At 21.4% G+C, this 23,899-nt stretch overlaps 2 long non-coding RNA genes across 5 annotated transcripts; both read right to left on the bottom strand.

Moving 5' to 3' along the window:
* Positions 1-2,987: 2,987 nt before the first annotated feature.
* On the bottom strand, positions 2,988-7,589 carry LOC143378181 (uncharacterized). Its single transcript, XR_013087751.1, has 3 exons — positions 5,944-7,589; positions 4,386-5,389; positions 2,988-3,857 (listed from the first exon to the last, which is right to left on the bottom strand). It is a non-coding gene; the product is annotated as an uncharacterized LOC143378181 (long non-coding RNA).
* A 1,985-nt stretch (positions 7,590-9,574) lies between these two features.
* LOC143378179 (uncharacterized) lies at positions 9,575-23,632 on the bottom strand. 4 transcript variants are annotated; one of them, XR_013087749.1, is made up of 6 exons: positions 21,786-23,632; positions 18,326-21,354; positions 15,266-17,212; positions 11,664-13,458; positions 9,808-10,304; positions 9,575-9,714 (listed from the first exon to the last, which is right to left on the bottom strand). It is a non-coding gene; the product is annotated as an uncharacterized LOC143378179 (long non-coding RNA). The 4 variants fall into 4 exon arrangements; XR_013087748.1 differs by having other exon boundaries at positions 9,575-10,304; XR_013087750.1 differs by lacking the exons at positions 9,575-9,714; positions 9,808-10,304; positions 11,664-13,458 and adding an exon at positions 14,856-14,877 and having other exon boundaries at positions 14,926-17,212.
* Between the last annotated feature and the right edge of the window lie 267 nt (positions 23,633-23,899).

Consider the following 23,899-nt stretch of genomic DNA (forward strand, 5'->3'; position numbering starts at 1 on the left):
ATTTTTCTCTATTTATACACCTACTTTTTTCTCTACCTAATTTACCTATTTTTCTCTATTTATTTCCCTATTTTTTCTCTATTAATTTACCTCTTTTGTTTTCTCTATTTATTTTCTTATTTTTTCTCTATATATTTACCTATTTTTTGTCTCATTTATTTACCTATTTTTGCTCTGTTTAGTTACCTATTTTTTCCTTTAATTTATTTACCTATTTTTTTATTTACCTTTTTTTCCTTGATTTATTTAGCTATTTTTCTGTATTTATACACTTATTTTTTCTCTAGTTTATTTACCTATTTTTTATCTATTTTTTTACCTATTTTTCTCTACTTATTTACCTCTTTTTCTCTATTTATTTATCTATTTTTCTCTATTTCTTTACCTCCTTTGTTTTCTCTATTTATTTACGTTTTGTTCCCTCTTTTTATTTACCTATTTTTTTAATTAGCTATTTTTCTCTATTTATACACCTATTTTTTCTCTAGTTTATTTACCTCTTTTTCTGTATTTATTTACCTACTTTGTTTTCTCTACTTCATTACATATTTTCTCTATTTATTTGCCTATTTTTTTCTCTAAATTATTTACCTATTTTTCTCTATTTATTTACCTATTTTCTGTTTTTATTTACCTCCTTTGTATTCTCTACTTCATTACCTATTTTTCACTATTTCTTTATCTATTTTTTTCTCTAATTTATTTACCTATTTTTTCTCTGTTTATTTACCTACTTTTTCTCTATTATATTTACCTACTTTTTCTCTATTTATTTACCTATTTTTACGCTAGATATTGACCTATTTTTTTCTCTCATTTACTTACCTATTCGTTCTCTATTTAGTTACCCATTTTTTCCTGTAATTTATATACCTATTTTTTTATTTACCTTTTTTCCCTTGATTTATTTAGCTATTTTTCTCTATTTATACACCTATTTTTTCTCTAGTTTATTTACCTATTTTTATCTATTTATTTGCCTATTTTTTCTCTATTTTATTTACCTATTTTCTTATGTACTTATTTACCTATTTTTCTCTATTCATTTACCTCTTTTTTCTCTATTTATTTACCTATTTTTCTCTATATATTTACCTATTTCTCTCTCTCATTTATTTACGTATTTTTCTCTATTTATTTACCTCTTTTGTTTTCTCTATTTACTTAACTATTTTTTCTCTAGTTATTTACCTATTTTTCTCTATTTATTTACCTATTTTTTCTCTAGTTATTTACCTCTTTTTTCTGTATTTATTTACCTACTTTGTTTTCTCTACTTCATTACCTATGTTTCTCTATTTATTTGCCTATTTTTTTCTCTAAATTATTTAACTATTTTTCTCTATTTATTTACCTATTTTCTGTTTTTATTTACCTCCTTTGTATTCTCTACTTCATTACCTATTTTTCACTATTTCTTTATCTATTTTTTTCTCTAATTTATTTACCTATTTTTTCTCTGTTTATTTACCTACTTTTTCTCTATTATATTTACCTACTTTTTCTCTATTTATTTACCTATTTTTTCTCTATTTATTTACCTATTTTTCTCTAGTTATTTACCCTCTTTTTTCTGTATTTATTTACCTACTTTGTTTTCTCTACTTCATTACATATGTTTCTCTATTTATTTGCCTATTTTTTTCTCTAAATTATTTACCTATTTTTCTCTATTTATTTACCTATTTTCTGTTTTTATTTACCTCCTTTGTATTCTCTACTTCATTACCTATTTTTCACTATTTCTTTATCTATTTTTTTCTCTAATTTATTTACCTATTTTTTCTCTGTTTATTTACCTACTTTTTCTCTATTATATTTACCTACTTTTTCTCTATTTATTTACCTATTTTTACGCTAGATATTGACCTATTTTTTCTCTCATTTACTTACCTATTCCTTCTCTATTTAGTTACCCATTTTTTCCTGTAATTTATATACCTATTTTTTTATTTACCTTTTTTCCCTTGATTTATTTAGCTATTTTCTCTATTTATACACCTATTTTTCTCTAGTTTATTTACCTATTTTTATCTATTTATTTGCCTATTTTTTCTCTATTTTATTTACCTATTTTCTTATGTACTTATTTACCCTATTTTTCTCTATTCATTTACCTCTTTTTTCTCTATTTATTTACCTATTTTTCTCTATATATTTACCTATTTCTCTCTCTCATTTATTTACGTATTTTTCTCTATTTATTTACCTCTTTTGTTTTCTCTATTTACTTAACTATTTTTTCTCTAGTTATTTACCTATTTTTTCTCTATTTATTTACCTATTTTTTCTCTAGTTATTTACCTCTTTTTTCTGTATTTATTTACCTACTTTGTTTTCCTCTACTTCATTACCTATGTTTCTCTATTTATTTGCCTATTTTTTTCTCTAAATTATTTAACTATTTTTCTCTATTTATTTACCTATTTTCTGTTTTTATTTACCTCCTTTGTATTCTCTACTTCATTACCTATTTTTCACTATTTCTTTATCTATTTTTTTCTCTAATTTATTTACCTATTTTTTCTCTGTTTATTTACCTACTTTTTCTCTATTATATTTACCTACTTTTTCTCTATTTATTTACCTATTTTTTCTCTATTTATTTACCTATTTTTCTCTAGTTATTTACCTCTTTTTTCTGTATTTATTTACCTACTTTGTTTTCTCTACTTCATTACATATGTTTCTCTATTTATTTGCCTATTTTTTTCTCTAAATTATTTACCTATTTTTCTCTATTTATTTACATATTTTCTGTTTTTATTTACCTCCTTTGTATTCTCTACTTCATTACCTATTTTTCACTATTTCTTTATCTATTTTTTTCTCTAATTTATTTACCTATTTTTCTCTGTTTATTTACCTACTTTTTCTCTATTATATTTACCTACTTTTTCTCTATTTATTTACCTATTTTTACGCTAGATATTGACCTATTTTTTTCTCTCATTTACTTACCTATTCCTTCTCTATTTAGTTACCCATTTTTTCCTGTAATTTATATACCTATTTTTTATTTACCTTTTTTCCCTTGATTTATTTAGCTATTTTTCTCTATTTATTTAGCTCTTTTTCTCTATTTATTTACCTATTTTTTCTCTATTTATTTACCTATTTTTTCTCTATTTATTTACCTATTTTTTCTCTATTTATTTACCTATTTTTTCTCTAGTTATTTACCTCTTTTTTCTGTATTTATTTACCTACTTTGTTTTCTCTACTTCATTACATATGTTTCTCTATTTATTTACCTATTTTCTGTTTTTATTTACCTCCTTTGTATTCTCTACTTCATTACCTATTTTTCACTATTTCTTTATCTATTTTTTTCTCTAATTTATTTACCTATTTTTTCTCTGTTTATTTACCTACTTTTTCTCTATTATATTTACCTACTTTTTCTCTATTTATTTACCTATTTTTCTCTATTTATTTACCTATTTTTTCTCTAGTTATTTACCTCTTTTTTCTGTATTTATTTACCTACTTTGTTTTCTCTACTTCATTACATATGTTTCTCTATTTATTTGCCTATTTTTTTCTCTAAATTATTTACCTATTTTTCTCTATTTATTTACCTATTTTCTGTTTTTATTTACCTCCTTTGTATTCTCTACTTCATTACCTATTTTTCACTATTTCTTTATCTATTTTTTTCTCTAATTTATTTACCTATTTTTTCTCTGTTTATTTACCTACTTTTTCTCTATTATATTTACCTACTTTTTCTCTATTTATTTACCTATTTTTACGCTAGATATTGACCTATTTTTTTCTCTCATTTACTTACCTATTCCTTCTCTATTTAGTTACCCATTTTTTCCTGTAATTTATATACCTATTTTTTTATTTACCTTTTTTCCCTTGATTTATTTAGCTATTTTTCTCTATTTATTTAGCTCTTTTTCTCTATTTATTTACCTATTTTTTCTCTATTTATTTACCTATTTTTTCTCTATTTATTTACCTATTTTTTCTCTAGTTATTTACCTCTTTTTTCTGTATTTATTTACCTACTTTGTTTTCTCTACTTCATTACATATGTTTCTCTATTTATTTGCCTATTTTTTTCTCTAAATTATTTACCTATTTTTCTCTATTTATTTACCTATTTCTGTTTTTATTTACCTCCTTTGTATTCTCTACTTCATTACCTATTTTTCACTATTTCTTTATCTATTTTTTTCTCTAATTTATTTACCTATTTTTTCTCTGTTTATTTACCTACTTTTTCTCTATTATATTTACCTACTTTTTCTCTATTTATTTACCTATTTTTACGCTAGATATTGACCTATTTTTTTCTCTCATTTACTTACCTATTCCTTCTCTATTTAGTTACCCATTTTTTCCTGTAATTTATACACCTATTTTATATTTACCTTTTTTCCCTTGATTTATTTAGCTATTTTTCTCTATTTATACACCTATTTTTTCTCTAGTTTATTTACCTATTTTTATCTATTTATTTGCCTATTTTTTCTCTATTTTATTTACCTATTTTCTTATGTACTTATTTACCTATTTTTCTCTATTCATTTACCTCTTTTTTCTCTATTTATTTACCTATTTTTCTCTATATATTTACCTATTTCTCTCTCTCATTTATTTACGTATTTTTCTCTATTTATTTACCTCTTTTGTTTTCTCTATTTACTTAACTATTTTTTCTCTAGTTATTTACCTATTTTTCTCTATTTATTTACCTATTTTTTCTCTAGTTATTTACCTCTTTTTTCTGTATTTATTTACCTACTTTGTTTTCTCTACTTCATTACCTATGTTTCTCTATTTATTTGCCTATTTTTTTCTCTAAATTATTTAACTATTTTTCTCTATTTATTTACCTATTTTCTGTTTTTATTTACCTCCTTTGTATTCTCTACTTCATTACCTATTTTTCACTATTTCTTTATCTATTTTTTTCTCTAATTTATTTACCTATTTTTTCTCTGTTTATTTACCTACTTTTTCTCTATTATATTTACCTACTTTTTCTCTATTTATTTACCTATTTTTTCTCTATTTATTTACCTATTTTTCTCTAGTTATTTACCTCTTTTTTCTGTATTTATTTACCTACTTTGTTTTCTCTACTTCATTACATATGTTTCTCTATTTATTTGCCTATTTTTTTCTCTAAATTATTTACCTATTTTTCTCTATTTATTTACCTATTTTCTGTTTTTATTTACCTCCTTTGTATTCTCTACTTCATTACCTATTTTTCACTATTTCTTTATCTATTTTTTTCTCTAATTTATTTACCTATTTTTTCTCTGTTTATTTACCTACTTTTTCTCTATTATATTTACCTACTTTTTCTCTATTTATTTACCTATTTTTACGCTAGATATTGACCTATTTTTTTCTCTCATTTACTTACCTATTCCTTCTCTATTTAGTTACCCATTTTTTCCTGTAATTTATATACCTATTTTTTTATTTACCTTCTTTCCCTTGATTTATTTAGCTATTTTTCTCTATTTATTTAGCTCTTTTTCTCTATTTATTTACCTATTTTTTCTCTATTTATTTACCTATTTTTTCTCTATTTATTTACCTATTTTTTCTCTATTTATTTACCTATTTTTTCTCTAGTTATTTACCTCTTTTTTCTGTATTTATTTACCTACTTTGTTTTCTCTACTTCATTACATATGTTTCTCTATTTATTTGCCTATTTTTTCTCTAAATTATTTACCTATTTTTCTCTATTTATTTACCTATTTTCTGTTTTTATTTACCTCCTTTGTATTCTCTACTTCATTACCTATTTTTCACTATTTCTTTATCTATTTTTTTCTCTAATTTATTTACCTATTTTTTCTCTGTTTATTTACCTACTTTTTCTCTATTATATTTACCTACTTTTTCTCTATTTATTTACCTATTTTTACGCTAGATATTGACCTATTTTTTTCTCTCATATTTACTTACCTATTCCTTCTCTATTTAGTTACCCATTTTTTCCTGTAATTTATATACCTATTTTTTTATTTACCTTTTTTCCCTTGATTTATTTAGCTATTTTTCTCTATTTATACACCTATTTTTTCTCTAGTTTATTTACCTATTTTTATCTATTTATTTGCCTATTTTTTCTCTATTTTATTTACCTATTTTCTTATGTACTTATTTACCTATTTTTCTCTATTCATTTACCTCTTTTTTCTCTATTTATTTACCTATTTTTCTCTATATATTTACCTATTTCTCTCTCTCATTTATTTACGTATTTTTCTCTGTTTATTTACCTATTTTTTCCTGTAACTTATTTACCTATTTTTTTATTTACCTTTTTTTCTTTGGTTTATTTACCTATTTTTCTCTATTTATTTACCTATTTTTCCCTATTTTATTTACCTATTTTTTCTCTATTTATTTACCTCTTTTGTTTTCTCTATTTACTTAACTATTTTTCTCTAGTTATTTACCTATTTTTTTCTCTCATTTATTTGCCTATTTTTCTCTATTTTATTTACCTATTTTCTTATGTACTTATTTACCTATTTTTCTCTATTTATTTACCTCTTTTTTCTCTATTTATTTACCTATTTTTCTCTATATATTTACCTATTTCTCTCTCTCATTTATTTACGTATTTTTCTCTGTTTATTTACCTATTTTTTCCTTTAACTTATTTACCTTTTTTTCTTTGGTTTATTTACCTATTTTTCTCTATTTATTTACCTATTTTTCTCTATTTATTTATCTATTTTTCTCTATTTATTTACCTATTGTTTCTCTAGTTATTTACCTATATTTTCTCTCATTTATTTTCCTATTTTTCTCTGTTTAGTTACCTATTTTTTCCTCTAATTTATTTACCTATTTTTTTATTTACATTTTTTCCTTTGGTTTATTAGCTATTTTTCTGTATTTATACACTTTTTTTCTCTAGTTTATTTACCTATTTTTTATCTATTCATTTACCTATTTTTTCCTTTAATTTATTTACCTATTGTTTTATTTACCTTTTTTCTTTGATTTATTTAGCTATTTATCTATATTTATACACCTATTTTTTCTCTAGATAATTTACCTATTTTTCTCTATTTATTTTCCTATTTTTCTCTATTTATTTACCTGTTTTGTTTTCTCTATTTATTTACCTATTTTTCACTATTTCTTTATCTATTTTTTTCTCTAATTTATTTACCTATTTTTTCTCTGTTTATTTACCTACTTTTTCTCTATTATATTTACCTACTTTTTCTCTATTTATTTACCTATTTTTTCTCTATTTATTTACCTATTTTTCTCTAGTTATTTACCTCTTTTTCTGTATTTATTTACCTACTTTGTTTTCTCTACTTCATTACATATGTTTCTCTATTTATTTGCCTATTTTTTTCTCTAAATTATTTACCTATTTTTCTCTATTTATTTACCTATTTTCTGTTTTTATTTACCTCCTTTGTATTCTCTACTTCATTACCTATTTTTCACTATTTCTTTATCTATTTTTTCTCTAATTTATTTACCTATTTTTTCTCTGTTTATTTACCTACTTTTTCTCTATTATATTTACCTACTTTTTCTCTATTTATTTACCTATTTTTACGCTAGATATTGACCTATTTTTTTCTCTCATTTACTTACCTATTCCTTTCTCTATTTAGTTACCCATTTTTTCCTGTAATTTATATACCTATTTTTTTATTTACCTTCTTTCCCTTGATTTATTTAGCTATTTTTCTCTATTTATTTAGCTCTTTTTCTCTATTTATTTACCTATTTTTTCTCTATTTATTTACCTATTTTTTCTCTATTTATTTACCTATTTTTTCTCTATTTATTTACCTATTTTTTCTCTAGTTATTTACCTCTTTTTTCTGTATTTATTTACCTACTTTGTTTTCTCTACTTCATTACATATGTTTCTCTATTTATTTGCCTATTTTTTCTCTAAATTATTTACCTATTTTTCTCTATTTATTTACCTATTTTCTGTTTTTATTTACCTCCTTTGTATTCTCTACTTCATTACCTATTTTTCACTATTTCTTTATCTATTTTTTTCTCTAATTTATTTACCTATTTTTTCTCTGTTTATTTACCTACTTTTTCTCTATTATATTTACCTACTTTTTCTCTATTTATTTACCTATTTTTACGCTAGATATTGACCTATTTTTTTCTCTCATTTACTTACCTATTCCTTCTCTATTTAGTTACCCATTTTTTCCTGTAATTTATATACCTATTTTTTTATTTACCTTTTTTCCCTTGATTTATTTAGCTATTTTTCTCTATTTATACACCTATTTTTCTCTAGTTTATTTACCTATTTTTATCTATTTATTTGCCTATTTTTTCTCTATTTTATTTACCTATTTTCTTATGTACTTATTTACCTATTTTTCTCTATTCATTTACCTCTTTTTTCTCTATTTATTTACCTATTTTTCTCTATATATTTACCTATTTCTCTCTCTCATTTATTTACGTATTTTTCTCTGTTTATTTACCTATTTTTTCCTGTAACTTATTTACCTATTTTTTTATTTACCTTTTTTTCTTTGGTTTATTTACCTATTTTTCTCTATTTATTTACCTATTTTTCCCTATTTTATTTACCTATTTTTTCTCTATTTATTTACCTCTTTTGTTTTCTCTATTTACTTAACTATTTTTTCTCTAGTTATTTACCTATTTTTTTCTCTCATTTATTTGCCTATTTTTCTCTATTTTATTTACCTATTTTCTTATGTACTTATTTACCTATTTTTCTCTATTTATTTACCTCTTTTTTCTCTATTTATTTACCTATTTTTCTCTATATATTTACCTATTTCTCTCTCTCATTTATTTACGTATTTTTCTCTGTTTATTTACCTATTTTTTCCTTTAACTTATTTACCTTTTTTTCTTTGGTTTATTTACCTACTTTTCTCTATTTATTTACCTATTTTTCTCTATTTATTTATCTATTTTTCTCTATTTATTTACCTATTGTTTCTCTAGTTATTTACCTATATTTTCTCTCATTTATTTTCCTATTTTTTCTCTGTTTAGTTACCTATTTTTCCTCTAATTTATTTACCTATTTTTTTATTTACATTTTTTCCTTTGGTTTATTTAGCTATTTTTCTGTATTTATACACTTTTTTTCTCTAGTTTATTTACCTATTTTTTATCTATTCATTTACCTATTTTTTCCTTTAATTTATTTACCTATTGTTTTATTTACCTTTTTTCTTTGATTTATTTAGCTATTTATCTATATTTATACACCTATTTTTTCTCTAGATAATTTACCTATTTTTCTCTATTTATTTTCCTATTTTTCTCTATTTATTTACCTGTTTTGTTTTCTCTATTTATTTACCTATTTTTCTCTAGTTATTTACCTATTTTTTCCTGTAATTTATTTACCTATTTTTTTTATTTACCTTTTTTCTTTGATTTATTTAGCTATTTATCTGTATATATACACCTATTTTTCTATAAATATACCTATTTTTTCTCTATTTATTTACCTATTTTTCTCTATTTAGTTACCAATTTTTTCTCTAGTTATTTACGCATTTTTCTTTCTCACTTATTTACCTATTTTTTCCTCTAATTTCTTTACATATTTTTTTATTTACCTTTTTTTCTTTGATATATTTAGCTATTTATCTCTATTTATACACCCATTTTTTCTCCAGATAATTTACCTATTTTTTCTCTATTTATTTTCCTATTTTTTCTCTATTTGTTTACCTCTTTTGTTTCCTCTACTTATTTACCTATTTTTCTCTGTTTATTTACCTATTTTTCCCTATTTTATTTACCTATTTTTCTCTATTTATTTACCTCTTTTGTTTTCTCTATTTACTTAACTATTTTTTCTCTAGTTATTTACCTATTTTTTTCTCTCATTTATTTACCTATTTTTTCTCTGTTTAGTTATGCATTTTTTCCTCTTATTTATTTACCTATTTTTTTATTTACCTTTTTTCCCTTGATTTATTTACCTATTTTTTATTTACCTTTTTTTCTTTGATTTATTTAGCTATTTATCTCTATATATACACCTATTTTTTTTCTATATAATTTACCTATTTTTTCTCTATTTTATTTACCTATTTTTTCTCTATTTATTTACCTCTTTTGTTTTCTCTATTTACTTAACTATTTTTTCTCTAGTTATTTACCTATTTTTTTCTCTCATTTATTTACCTATTTTTTCTCTGTTTAGTTATCCATTTTTTCCTTTTATTTTTTTACCTATTTTTTTATTTACCTTTTTTCCCTTTATTTATTTACCTATTTTTCTCTATTTATTTAGCTCTTTTTCTCTATTTATTTACCTATTTTTTCTCTATTTATTTACCTATTTTTTCTCTAGTTATTTACCTCTTTTTTTCTGTATTTATTTACCTACTTTGTTTTCTCTACTTCATTACCTATGTTTCTCTATTTATTTGCCTATTTTTTCTCTAAATTATTTAACTATTTTTCTCTATTTATTTACCTATTTTCTGTTTTTATTTACCTCCTTTGTATTCTCTACTTCATTACCTATTTTTCACTATTTCTTTATCTATTTTTTTCTCTAATTTATTTACCTATTTTTTCTCTGTTTATTTACCTACTTTTTCTCTATTATATTTACCTACTTTTTCTCTATTTATTTACCTATTTTTTCGCTAGATATTTACCTATTTTTTTCTCTCATTTACTTACCTATTTCTTCTCTATTTAGTTACCCATTTTTTCCTGTAATTTATCTACCTATTTTTTTGTTTACCTTTTTTCCCTTGATTTATTTAGCTATTTTTCTCTATTTATACACCTATTTTTTCTCTAGTCATTTACCTATATTTTCTCTAGTTATTTACCTATTTTTTCCTCTAATTTCTTTACATATTTTTTTATTTACCTTTTTTTCTTTGATATATTTAGATATTTATCTCTATTTATACACCCATTTTTCTCCAGATAATTTACCTATTTTTTCTCTATTTATTTTCCTATTTTGTCTCTATTTGTTTACCTCTTTTGTTTTCTCTACTTATTTACCTATTTTTCTCTGTTTATTTACCTATTTTTCCCTATTTTATTTACCTATTTTTTCTCTATTTATTTACCAATTTTTCCCTATTTTATTTACCTATTTTTCTCTATTTATTTACCTATTTTTTCTCTATTTATTTACCTATATTTTCTCTCATTTATTTTCCTATTTTTTCTCTGTTTAGTTACCTATTTTTTCCTCTAATTTATTTACCTATTTTTTTATTTACATTTTTTCCTTTGGTTTATTTAGCTATTTTTCTGTATTTATACACTTTTTTTCTCTAGTTTATTTACCTATTTTTTATCTATTTATTTACCTATTGTTTCCTTTAATTTATTTACCTATTGTTTTATTTACCTTTTTTTCTTTGATTTATTTAGCTATTTATCTATATTTATACACCTATTTTTTCTCTAGATAATTTACCTATTTTTCTCTATTTATTTTCCTATTTTTCTCTATTTATTTACCTGTTTTGTTTTCTCTATTTATTTACCTATTTTTCTCTAGTTATTTACCTATTTTTTCCTCTAATTTATTTACCTATTTTTTTTTTACCTTTTTTTCTTTGATTTATTTAGCTATTTATGTCTATATATACACCTATTTTTTTCTATATAATATACCTATTTTTTCTCTATTTATTTACCTATTTTTCTCTATTTAGTTACCAATTTTTTCTCTAGTTATTTACGCATTTTTCTTTCTCACTTATTTACCTATTTTTTCCTCTAATTTCTTTACATATTTTTTTATTTACCTTTTTTTCTTGATATATTTAGCTATTTATCTCTATTTATACACCCATTTTTCTCCAGATAATTTACCTATTTTTTCTCTATTTATTTTCCTATTTTTTTCTCTATTTGTTTACCTCTTTTGTTTTCTCTACTTATTTACCTATTTTTCTCTGTTTATTTACCTATTTTTCCCTATTTTATTTACCTATTTTTTCTCTATTTATTTACCTCTTTTGTTTTCTCTATTTACTTAACTATTTTTCTCTAGTTATTTACCTATTTTTTTCTCTCATTTATTTGCCTATTTTTCTCTATTTTATTTACCTATTTTCTTATGTACTTATTTACCTATTTTTCTCTATTTATTTACCTCTTTTTTCTCTATTTATTTACCTATTTTTCTCTATATATTTACCTATTTCTCTCTCTCATTTATTTACGTATTTTTCTCTGTTTATTTACCTATTTTTTCCTTTAACTTATTTACCTTTTTTTCTTTGGTTTATTTACCTATTTTTCTCTATTTATTTACCTATTTTTTCTCTATTTATTTACCTATTTTTCTCTATTTATTTACCTATTGTTTCTCTAGTTATTTACCTATATTTTCTCTCATTTATTTTCCTATTTTTTCTCTGTTTAGTTACCTATTTTTTCCTCTAATTTATTTACCTATTTTTTTATTTACATTTTTTCCTTTGGTTTATTTAGCTATTTTTCTGTATTTATACACTTTTTCCTCTAGTTTATTTACCTATTTTTTATCTATTTATTTACCTATTTTTTCCTTTAATTTATTTACCTATTGCTTTATTTACCTTTTTTTCTTTGATTTATTTAGCTATTTATCTATATTTATACACCTATTGTTTCTCTAGATAATTTACCTATTTTTCTCTATTTATTTTCCTATTTTTCTCTATTTATTTACCTGTTTTGTTTTCTCTATTTATTTACCTATTTTTCTCTAGTTATTTACCTATTTTTTCCTCTAATTTATTTACCTATTTTTTTATGTACCTTTTTTTCTTTGATTTATTTAGCTATTTATCTCTATATATACACCTATTTTTTTCTATATAATATACCTATTTTTTCTCTATTTATTTACCTATTTTTCTCTATTTAGTTACCAATTTTTTCTCTAGTTATTTACGCATTTTTCTTTCTCACTTATTTACCTATTTTTTCCTCTAATTTCTTTACATATTTTTTTATTTACCTTTTTTTCTTTGATATATTTAGCTATTTATCTCTATTTATACACCCATTTTTCTCCAGATAATTTACCTATTTTTTCTCTATTTATTTTCCTATTTTTTCTCTATTTGTTTACCTCTTTTGTTTTCTCTACTTATTTACCTATTTTTCTCTGTTTATTTACCTATTTTTCCCTATTTTATTTACCTACTTTTCTCTATTTATTTACCTATTTTTCCCTATTTTATTTACCTATTTTTTCTCTATTTATTTACCTCTTTTGTTTTCTCTATTTACTTAATTATTTTTTCTCTAGTTATTTACCTATTTTTTTCTCTCATTTATTTACCTATTTTTTCTCTGTTTAGTTATCCATTTTTTCCTTTTAGTTTTTTTACCTATTTTTTTATTTACCTTTTTTCCCTTTATTTATTTACCTATTATTCTCTATTTATTTAGCTCTTTTTCTCTATTTATTTACCTATTTTTTCTCTATTTATTTACCTATTTTTTCTCTAGTTATTTACCTCTTTTTTTCTGTATTTATTTACCTACTTTGTTTTCTCTACTTCATTACCTATGTTTCTCTATTTATTTGCCTATTTTTTTCTCTAAATTATTTACCTATTTTTCTCTATTTATTTACCTATTTTCTGTTTTTATTTACCTCCTTTGTATTCTCTACTTCATTACCTATTTTTCACTATTTCTTTATCTATTTTTTTCTCTAATTTATTTACCTATTTTTTCTCTGTTTATTTACCTACTTTTTCTCTATTATATTTACCTACTTTTTCTCTATTTATTTACCTATTTTTTCGCTAGATATTTACCTATTTTTTTCTCTCATTTACTTACCTATTTCTTCTCTATTTAGTTACCCATTTTTTCCTGTAATTTATCTACCTATTTTTTTGTTTACCTTTTTTCCCTTGATTTATTTAGCTATTTTTCTCTATTTATACACCTATTTTTTCTCTAGTTTATTTACCTATTTTTATCTATTTATTTGCCTATTTTTTCTCTATTTTATTTACCTATTTTCTTATGTACTTATTTACCTCTTTTTTCTGTATTTATTTACCTACTTTGTTTTCTGTACTTCATTACCTATTTTTCTCTATTTATACACCTATTTTTTCTCTACCTAATTTACCTATTTTTCTGTATTTATTTACCTATTTTTTATCTATTTATTTACCTATTTTTTCCTTTAATTTATTTACCTATTGTTTTATTTACCTTTTTTTCTTTGATTTATTTAGCTATTTATCTATATTTATACACCTATTTTTTCTCTAGATAATTTACCTATTTTTCTCTATTTATTTTCCTATTTTTCTCTATTTATTTACCTGTTTTGTTTTCTCTATTTATTTACCTATTTTTCTCTAGTTATTTACCTATTTTTTCCTCTAATTTATTTACCTATTTTTTATGTACCTTTTTTTCTTTGATTTATTTAGCTATTTATCTCTATATATACACCTATCTTTTTGTATATAATATACCTATTTTTTCTCTATTTATTTACCTATTTTTCTCTATTTAGTTACCAATTTTTTCTCTAGTTATTTACGCATTTTTCTTTCTCACTTATTTACCTATTTTTTCCTCTAATTTCTTTACATATTTTTTTATTTACCTTTTTTTCTTTGATATATTTAGCTATTTATCTCTATTTATACACCCATTTTTCTCCAGATAATTTACCTATTTTTTCTCTATTTATTTTCCTATTTTTTCTCTATTTATTTTCCTATTTTTTTCTCTATTTGTTTACCTCTTTTGTTTTCTCTACTTATTTACCTATTTTCTCTGTTTATTTACCTATTTTTCCCTATTTTATTTACCTATTTTTCTCTATTTATTTACCTATTTTTACGCTAGATATTGACCTATTTTTTTCTCTCATTTACTTACCTATTCCTTCTCTATTTAGTTACCCATTTTTTCCTGTAATTTATATACCTATTTTTTTATTTACCTTTTTTCCCTTGATTTATTTAGCTATTTTTCTCTATTTATACACCTATTTTTTCTCTAGTTTATTTACCTATTTTTATCTATTTATTTGCCTATTTTTTCTCTATTTTATTTACCTATTTTCTTATGTACTTATTTACCTATTTTTCTCTATTCATTTACCTCTTTTTTCTCTATTTATTTACCTATTTTTCTCTATATATTTACCTATTTCTCTCTCTCATTTATTTACGTATTTTTCTCTATTTATTTACCTCTTTTGTTTTCTCTATTTACTTAACTATTTTTTCTCTAGTTATTTACCTATTTTTCTCTATTTATTTACCTATTTTTTCTCTAGTTATTTACCTCTTTTTTCTGTATTTATTTACCTACTTTGTTTTCTCTACTTCATTACATATGTTTCTCTATTTATTTGCCTATTTTTTTCTCTAAATTATTTACCTATTTTTCTGTATTTATTTACCTATTTTCTGTTTTTATTTACCTCCTTTGTATTCTCTACTTCATTACCTATTTTTCACTATTTCTTTATCTATTTTTTTCTCTAATTTATTTACCTATTTTTTCTCTGTTTATTTACCTACTTTTTCTCTATTATATTTACCTACTTTTTCTCTATTTATTTACCTATTTTTTCTCTATTTATTTACCTATTTTTTCTCTAGTTATTTACCTCTTTTTTCTGTATTTATTTACGTACTTTGTTTTCTCTACTTCATTACATATGTTTCTCTATTTATTTGCCTATTTTTTTCTCTAAATTATTTACCTATTTTTCTCTATTTATTTACCTATTTTCTGTTTTTATTTACCTCCTTTGTATTCTCTACTTCATTACCTATTTTTCACTATTTCTTTATCTATTTTTTTCTCTAATTTATTTACCTATTTTTTTCTCTGTTTATTTACCTACTTTTTCTCTATTATATTTACCTACTTTTTCTCTATTTATTTACCTATTTTTACGCTAGATATTGACCTATTTTTTTCTCTCATTTACTTACCTATTCCTTCTCTATTTAGTTACCCATTTTTTCCTGTAATTTATATACCTATTTTTTTATTTACCTTTTTTCCCTTGATTTATTTAGCTATTTTTCTCTATTTATTTAGCTCTTTTTCTCTATTTATTTACCTATTTTTTCTCTATTTATTTACCTATTTTTTCTCTATTTATTTACCTATTTTTTCTCTAGTTATTTACCTCTTTTTTCTGTATTTATTTACCTACTTTGTTTTCTCTACTTCATTACATATGTTTCTCTATTTATTTGCCTATTTTTTCTCTAAATTATTTACCTATTTTTCTCTATTTATTTACCTATTTTCTGTTTTTATTTACCTCCTTTGTATTCTCTACTTCATTACCTATTTTTCACTATTTCTTTATCTATTTTTTCTCTAATTTATTTACCTATTTTTTCTCTGTTTATTTACCTACTTTTTCTCTATTATATTTACCTACTTTTTCTCTATTTATTTACCTATTTTTACGCTAGATATTGACCTATTTTTTTCTCTCATTTACTTACCTATTCCTTCTCTATTTAGTTACCCATTTTTTCCTGTAATTTATATACCTATTTTTTTATTTACCTTTTTTCCCTTGATTTATTTACCTATTTTTCTCTATTTATACACCTATTTTTTCTCTAGTTTATTTACCTATTTTTATCTATTTATTTGCCTATTTTTTCTCTATTTTATTTACCTATTTTCTTATGTACTTATTTACCTATTTTTCTCTATTCATTTACCTCTTTTTTCTCTATTTATTTACCTATTTTTCTCTATATATTTACCTATTTCTCTCTCTCATTTATTTACGTATTTTTCTCTGTTTATTTACCTATTTTTTCCTGTAACTTATTTACCTATTTTTTTATTTACCTTTTTTTCTTTGGTTTATTTACCTATTATTCTCTATTTATTTACCTATTTTTTCTCTAGATATTTACCTATTTTTTCCTTTAATTTATTTACCTATTGTTTTATTTACCTTTTTTTCTTTGATTTATTTAGCTATTTATCTATATTTATACACCTATTTTTTCTCTAGATAATTTACCTATTTTTCTCTATTTATTTTCCTATTTTTCTCTATTTATTTACCTGTTTTGTTTTCTCTATTTATTTACCTATTTTCCTCTAGTTATTTACCTATTTTTTCCTCTAATTTATTTACCTATTTTTTTATTTACCTTTTTTTCTTTGATTTATTTAGCTATTTATCTCTATATATACACCTATTTTTTTCTATATAATTTACCTATTTTTTCTCTATTTATTTTCCTATTTTTCTCTATTTATTTACCACTTTTGTTTTCTCTACTTATGTACCTATTTTTTCTCTATTTATTTTCCTATTTTTCTCTATTTATTTACCTCTTTTGTTTTCTCTACTTATGTACCTATTTTTCTCTGTTTATTTACCTATTTTTCCCTATTTTATTTACCTATTTTTCTCTATTTATTTACCTATTTTTCCCTATTTTATTTACCTATTTTTTCTCTATTTATTTACCTCTTTTGTTTTCTCTATTTACTTAACTATTTTTTCTCTAGTTATTTACCTATTTTTTTCTCTCATTTATTTGCCTATTTTTCTCTATTTTATTAACCTATTTTCTTATGTACTTATTTACCTATTTTTCTCTATTTATTTACCTCTTTTTTCTCTATTTATTTACCTATTTTTCTCTATATATTTACCTATTTCTCTCTCTCATTTATTTACGTATTTTTCTCTGTTTATTTACCTATTTTTTCCTTTAACTTATTTACCTTTTTTTCTTTGGTTTATTTACCTATTTTTCTCTATTTATTTACCTATTTTTTCTCTATTTATTTATCTATTTTTCTCTATTTATTTACCTATTGTTTCTCTAGTTATTTACCTATATTTTCTCTCATTTATTTTCCTATTTTTTCTCTGTTTAGTTACCTATTTTTTCCTCTAATTTATTTACCTATTTTTTTATTTACATTTTTTCCTTTGGTTTATTTAGCTATTTTTCTGTATTTATACACTTTTTTTCTCTAGTTTATTTACCTATTTTTATCTATTTATTTACCTATTTTTTCCTTTAATTTATTTACCTATTGTTTTATTTACCTTTTTTCTTTGATTTATTTAGCTATTTATCTATATTTATACACCTATTTTTTCTCTAGATAATTTACCTATTTTTCTCTATTTATTTTCCTATTTTTCTCTATTTATTTACCTGTTTTGTTTTCTCTATTTATTTACCTATTTTTCTCTAGTTATTTACCTATTTTTTCCTCTAATTTATTTACCTATTTTTTTATTTACCTTTTTTCTTTGATTTATTTAGCTATTTATCTCTATATATACACCTATTTTTTCTATATAATATACCTATTTTTTCTCTATTTATTTACCTATTTTTCTCTATTTAGTTACCAATTTTTTCTCTAGTTATTTACGCATTTTTCTTTCTCACTTATTTACCTATTTTTTCCTCTAATTTCTTTACATATTTTTTTATTTACCTTTTTTCTTTGATATATTTAGCTATTTATCTCTATATATACACCCATTTTTTCTCCAGATAATTTACCCATTTTTTCTCTATTTATTTTCCTATTTTTTCTCTATTTGTTTACCTCTTTTGTTTTCTCTACTTATTTACCTATTTTTCTCTGTTTATTTACCTATTTTTCCCTATTTTATTTACCTATTTTTCTCTATTTATTTACCTCTTTTGTTTTCTCTATTTACTTAACTATTTTTTCTCTAGTTATTTACCTATTTTTTTCTCTCATTTATTTACCTATTTTTTCTCTGTTTAGTTATCCATTTTTTCCTCTTATTTATTTACCTATTTTTTTATTTACCTTTTTTCCCTTGATTTATTTACCTATTTTTTTATTTACCTTTTTTTCTTTGATTTATTTAGCTATTTATCTCTATATATACACCTATTTTTTTTCTATATAATTTACCTATTTTTTCTCTATTTTATTTACCTATTTTTTCTCTATTTATTTACCTCTTTTGTTTTCTCTATTTACTTAACTATTTTTTCTCTAGTTATTTACCTATTTTTTTCTCTCATTTATTTACCTATTTTTTCTCTGTTTAGTTATCCATTTTTTCCTTTTATTTTTTTTACCTATTTTTTTATTTACCTTTTTTCCCTTTATTTATTTACCTATTTTTCTCTATTTATTTAGCTCTTTTTCTCTATTTATTTACCTATTTTTTCTCTATTTATTTACCTATTTTTTCTCTAGTTATTTACCTCTTTTTTTCTGTATTTATTTACCTACTTTGTTTTCTCTACTTCATTACCTATGTTTCTCTATTTATTTGCCTATTTTTTCTCTAAATTATTTAACTATTTTTCTCTATTTATTTACCTATTTTCTGTTTTTATTTACATCCTTTGTATTCTCTACTTCATTACCTATTTTTCACTATTTCTTTATCTATTTTTTTCTCTAATTTATTTACCTATTTTTTCTCTGTTTATTTACCTACTTTTTCTCTATTATATTTACCTACTTTTTCTCTATTTATTTACCTATTTTTTCGCTAGATATTTACCTATTTTTTTCTCTCATTTACTTACCTATTTCTTCTCTATTTAGTTACCCATTTTTTCCTGTAATTTATCTACCTATTTTTTTGTTTACCTTTTTTCCCTTGATTTATTTAGCTATTTTTCTCTATTTATACACCTATTTTTTCTCTAGTCATTTACCTATATTTTCTCTAGTTATTTACCTATTTTTTCCTCTAATTTCTTTACATATTTTTTTATTTACCTTTTTTTCTTTGATATATTTAGCTATTTATCTCTATTTATGCACCCATTTTTCTCCAGATAATTTACCTATTTTTTCTCTATTTATTTTCCTATTTTTTCTCTATTTGTTTACCTCTTTTGTTTTCTCTACTTATTTACCTATTTTTCTCTGTTTATTTACCTATTTTTCCCTATTTTATTTACCTATTTTTTCTCTATTTATTTACCTATTTTTCCCTATTTTATTTACCTATTTTTTCTCTATTTATTTACCTCTTTTGTTTTCTCTATTTACTTAACTATTTTTTCTCTAGTTATTTACCTATTTTTTTCTCTCATTTATTTGCCTATTTTTCTCTATTTTATTTACCTATTTTCTTATGTACTTATTTACCTATTTTTCTCTATTTATTTACCTCTTTTTTCTCTATTTATTTACCTATTTTTCTCTATATATTTACCTATTTCTCTCTCTCATTTATTTACGTATTTTTCTCTGTTTATTTACCTATTTTTTCCTTTAACTTATTTACCTTTTTTTCTTTGGTTTATTTACCTATTTTTCTCTATTTATTTACCTATTTTTTCTCTATTTATTTACCTATTTTTCTCTATTTATTTACCTATTGTTTCTCTAGTTATTTACCTATATTTTCTCTCATTTATTTTCCTATTTTTTCTCTGTTTAGTTACCTATTTTTTCCTCTAATTTATTTACCTATTTTTTTATTTACATTTTTTCCTTTGGTTTATTTAGCTATTTTTCTGTATTTATACACTTTTTTTCTCTAGTTTATTTACCTATTTTTTATCTATTTATTTACCTATTTTTTCCTTTAATTTATTTACCTATTGTTTTATTTACCTTTTTTTCTTTGATTTATTTAGCTATTTATCTATATTTATACACCTATTTTTTCTCTAGATAATTTACCTATTTTTCTCTATTTATTTTCCTATTTTTCTCTATTTATTTACCTGTTTTGTTTTCTCTATTTATTTACCTATTTTTCTCTAGTTATTTACCTATTTTTTCCTCTAATTTATTTACCTATTTTTTTATTTACCTTTTTTCTTTGATTTATTTAGCTATTTATCTCTATATATACACCTATTTTTTTCTATATAATATACCTATTTTTTCTCTATTTATTTACCTATTTTTCTCTATTTAGTTACCAATTTTTTCTCTAGTTATTTACGCATTTTTCTTTCTCACTTATTTACCTATTTTTTCCTCTAATTTCTTTACATATTTTTTTATTTACCTTTTTTTCTTTGATATATTTAGCTATTTATCTCTATTTATACACCCATTTTTTCTCCAGATAATTTACCTATTTTTTCTCTATTTATTTTCCTATTTTTTCTCTATTTGTTTACCTCTTTTGTTTTCTCTACTTATTTACCTATTTTTCTCTGTTATTTACCTATTTTTCCCTATTTTATTTACCTATTTTTCTCTATTTATTTACCTCTTTTGTTTTCTCTATTTACTTAACTATTTTTTCTCTAGTTATTTACCTATTTTTTTCTCTCATTTATTTACCTATTTTTTCTCTGTTTAGTTATCCATTTTTTCCTCTTATTTATTTACCTATTTTTTTATTTACCTTTTTTCCCTTGATTTATTTACCTATTTATTTATTTACCTTTTTTTCTTTGATTTATTTAGCTATTTATCTCTATTTATACACCCATTTTTCTCCAGATAATTTACCTATTTTTTCTCTATTTATTTTCCTATTTTTTCTCTATTTGTTTACCTCTTTTGTTTTCTCTACTTATGTACCTATTTTTCTCTGTTTATTTACCTATTTTTCCCTATTTTATTTACCTATTTTTCTCTATTTATTTACCTATTTTTCCCTATTTTATTTACCTATTTTTTCTCTATTTATTTACCTCTTTTGTTTTCTCTATTTACTTAACTATTTTTTCTCTAGTTATTTACCTATTTTTTTCTCTCATTTATTTACCTATTTTTTCTCTGTTTAGTTATCCATTTTTTCCTTTTCTTTTTTTTACCTATTTTTTTATTTACCTTTTTTCCCTTTATTTATTTACCTATTTTTCTCTATTTATTTAGCTCTTTTTCTCTATTTATTTACCTATTTTTTCTCTATTTATTTACCTATTTTTTCTCTAGTTATTTACCTCTTTTTTTCTGTATTTATTTACCTACTTTGTTTTCTCTACTTCATTACCTATGTTTCTCTATTTATTTGCCTATTTTTTCTCTAAATTATTTAACTATTTTTCTCTATTTATTTACCTATTTTCTGTTTTTATTTACCTCCTTTGTATTCTCTACTTCATTACCTATTTTTCACTATTTCTTTATCTATTTTTTTCTCTAATTTATTTACCTATTTTTTCTCTGTTTATTTACCTACTTTTTCTCTATTATATTTACCTACTTTTTCTCTATTTATTTACCTATTTTTTCGCTAGATATTTACCTATTTTTTTCTCTCATTTACTTACCTATTTCTTCTCTATTTAGTTACCCATTTTTTCCTGTAATTTATCTACCTATTTTTTTGTTTACCTTTTTTCCCTTGATTTATTTAGCTATTTTTCTCTATTTATACACCTATTTTTTCTCTAGTCATTTACCTATATTTTCTCTAGTTATTTACCTATTTTTTCCTCTAATTTCTTTACATATTTTTTTATTTACCTTTTTTTCTTTGATATATTTAGCTATTTATCTCTATTTATGCACCCATTTTTCTCCAGATAATTTACCTATTTTTTCTCTATTTATTTTCCTATTTTTTCTCTATTTGTTTACCTCTTTTGTTTTCTCTACTTATTTACCTATTTTTCTCTGTTTATTTACCTATTTTTCCCTATTTTATTTACCTATTTTTTCTCTATTTATTTACCTATTTTTCCCTATTTTATTTACCTATTTTTTCTCTATTTATTTACCTCTTTTGTTTTCTCTATTTACTTAACTATTTTTTCTCTAGTTATTTACCTATTTTTTTCTCTCATTTATTTGCCTATTTTTCTCTATTTTATTTACCTATTTTCTTATGTACTTATTTACCTATTTTTCTCTATTTATTTACCTCTTTTTTCTCTATTTATTTACCTATTTTTCTCTATATATTTACCTATTTCTCTCTCTCATTTATTTACGTATTTTTCTCTGTTTGTTTACCTATTTTTTCCTTTAACTTATTTACCTTTTTTTCTTTGGTTTATTTACCTATTTTTCCCTATTTATTTACCTATTGTTTCTCTAGTTATTTACCTATATTTTCTCTCATTTATTTTCCTATTTTTTCTCTGTTTAGTTACCTATTTTTTCCTCTAATTTATTTACCTATTTTTTTATTTACATTTTTTCCTTGGTTTATTTAGCTATTTTTCTGTATTTATACACTTTTTTTCTCTAGTTTATTTACCTATTTTTTATCTATTTATTTACCTATTTTTTCCTTTAATTTATTTACCTATTGTTTTATTTACCTTTTTTTCTTTGATTTATTTAGCTATTTATCTATATTTATACACCTATTTTTTCTCTAGATAATTTACCTATTTTTCTCTATTTATTTTCCTATTTTTCTCTATTTATTTACCTGTTTTGTTTTCTCTATTTATTTACCTATTTTTCTCTAGTTATTTACCTATTTTTTCCTCTAATTTATTTACCTATTTTTTTATGTACCTTTTTTTCTTTGATTTATTTAGCTATTTATCTCTATATATACACCTATTTTTTTCTATATAATATACCTATTTTTTCTCTATTTATTTACCTATTTTTCTCTATTTAGTTACCAATTTTTTCTCTAGTTATTTACGCATTTTTCTTTCTCACTTATTTACCTATTTTTTCCTCTAATTTCTTTACATATTTTTTTATTTACCTTTTTTTCTTTGATATATTTAGCTATTTATCTCTATTTATGCACCCATTTTTCTCCAGATAATTTACCTATTTTTTCTCTATTTATTTTCCTATTTTTTCTCTATTTGTTTACCTCTTTTGTTTTCTCTACTTATTTACCTATTTTTCTCTGTTTATTTACCTATTTTTCCCTATTTTATTTACCTATTTTTCTCTATTTATTTACCTCTTTTGTTTTCTCTATTTACTTAACTATTTTTTCTCTAGTTATTTACCTATTTTTTTCTCTCATTTATTTACCTATTTTTTCTCT

Source organism: Andrena cerasifolii, unplaced genomic scaffold (genome assembly GCF_050908995.1).
Source record: "Andrena cerasifolii isolate SP2316 unplaced genomic scaffold, iyAndCera1_principal scaffold0868, whole genome shotgun sequence".
In the NCBI taxonomy this organism is placed as follows: domain Eukaryota; kingdom Metazoa; phylum Arthropoda; class Insecta; order Hymenoptera; family Andrenidae; genus Andrena; species Andrena cerasifolii.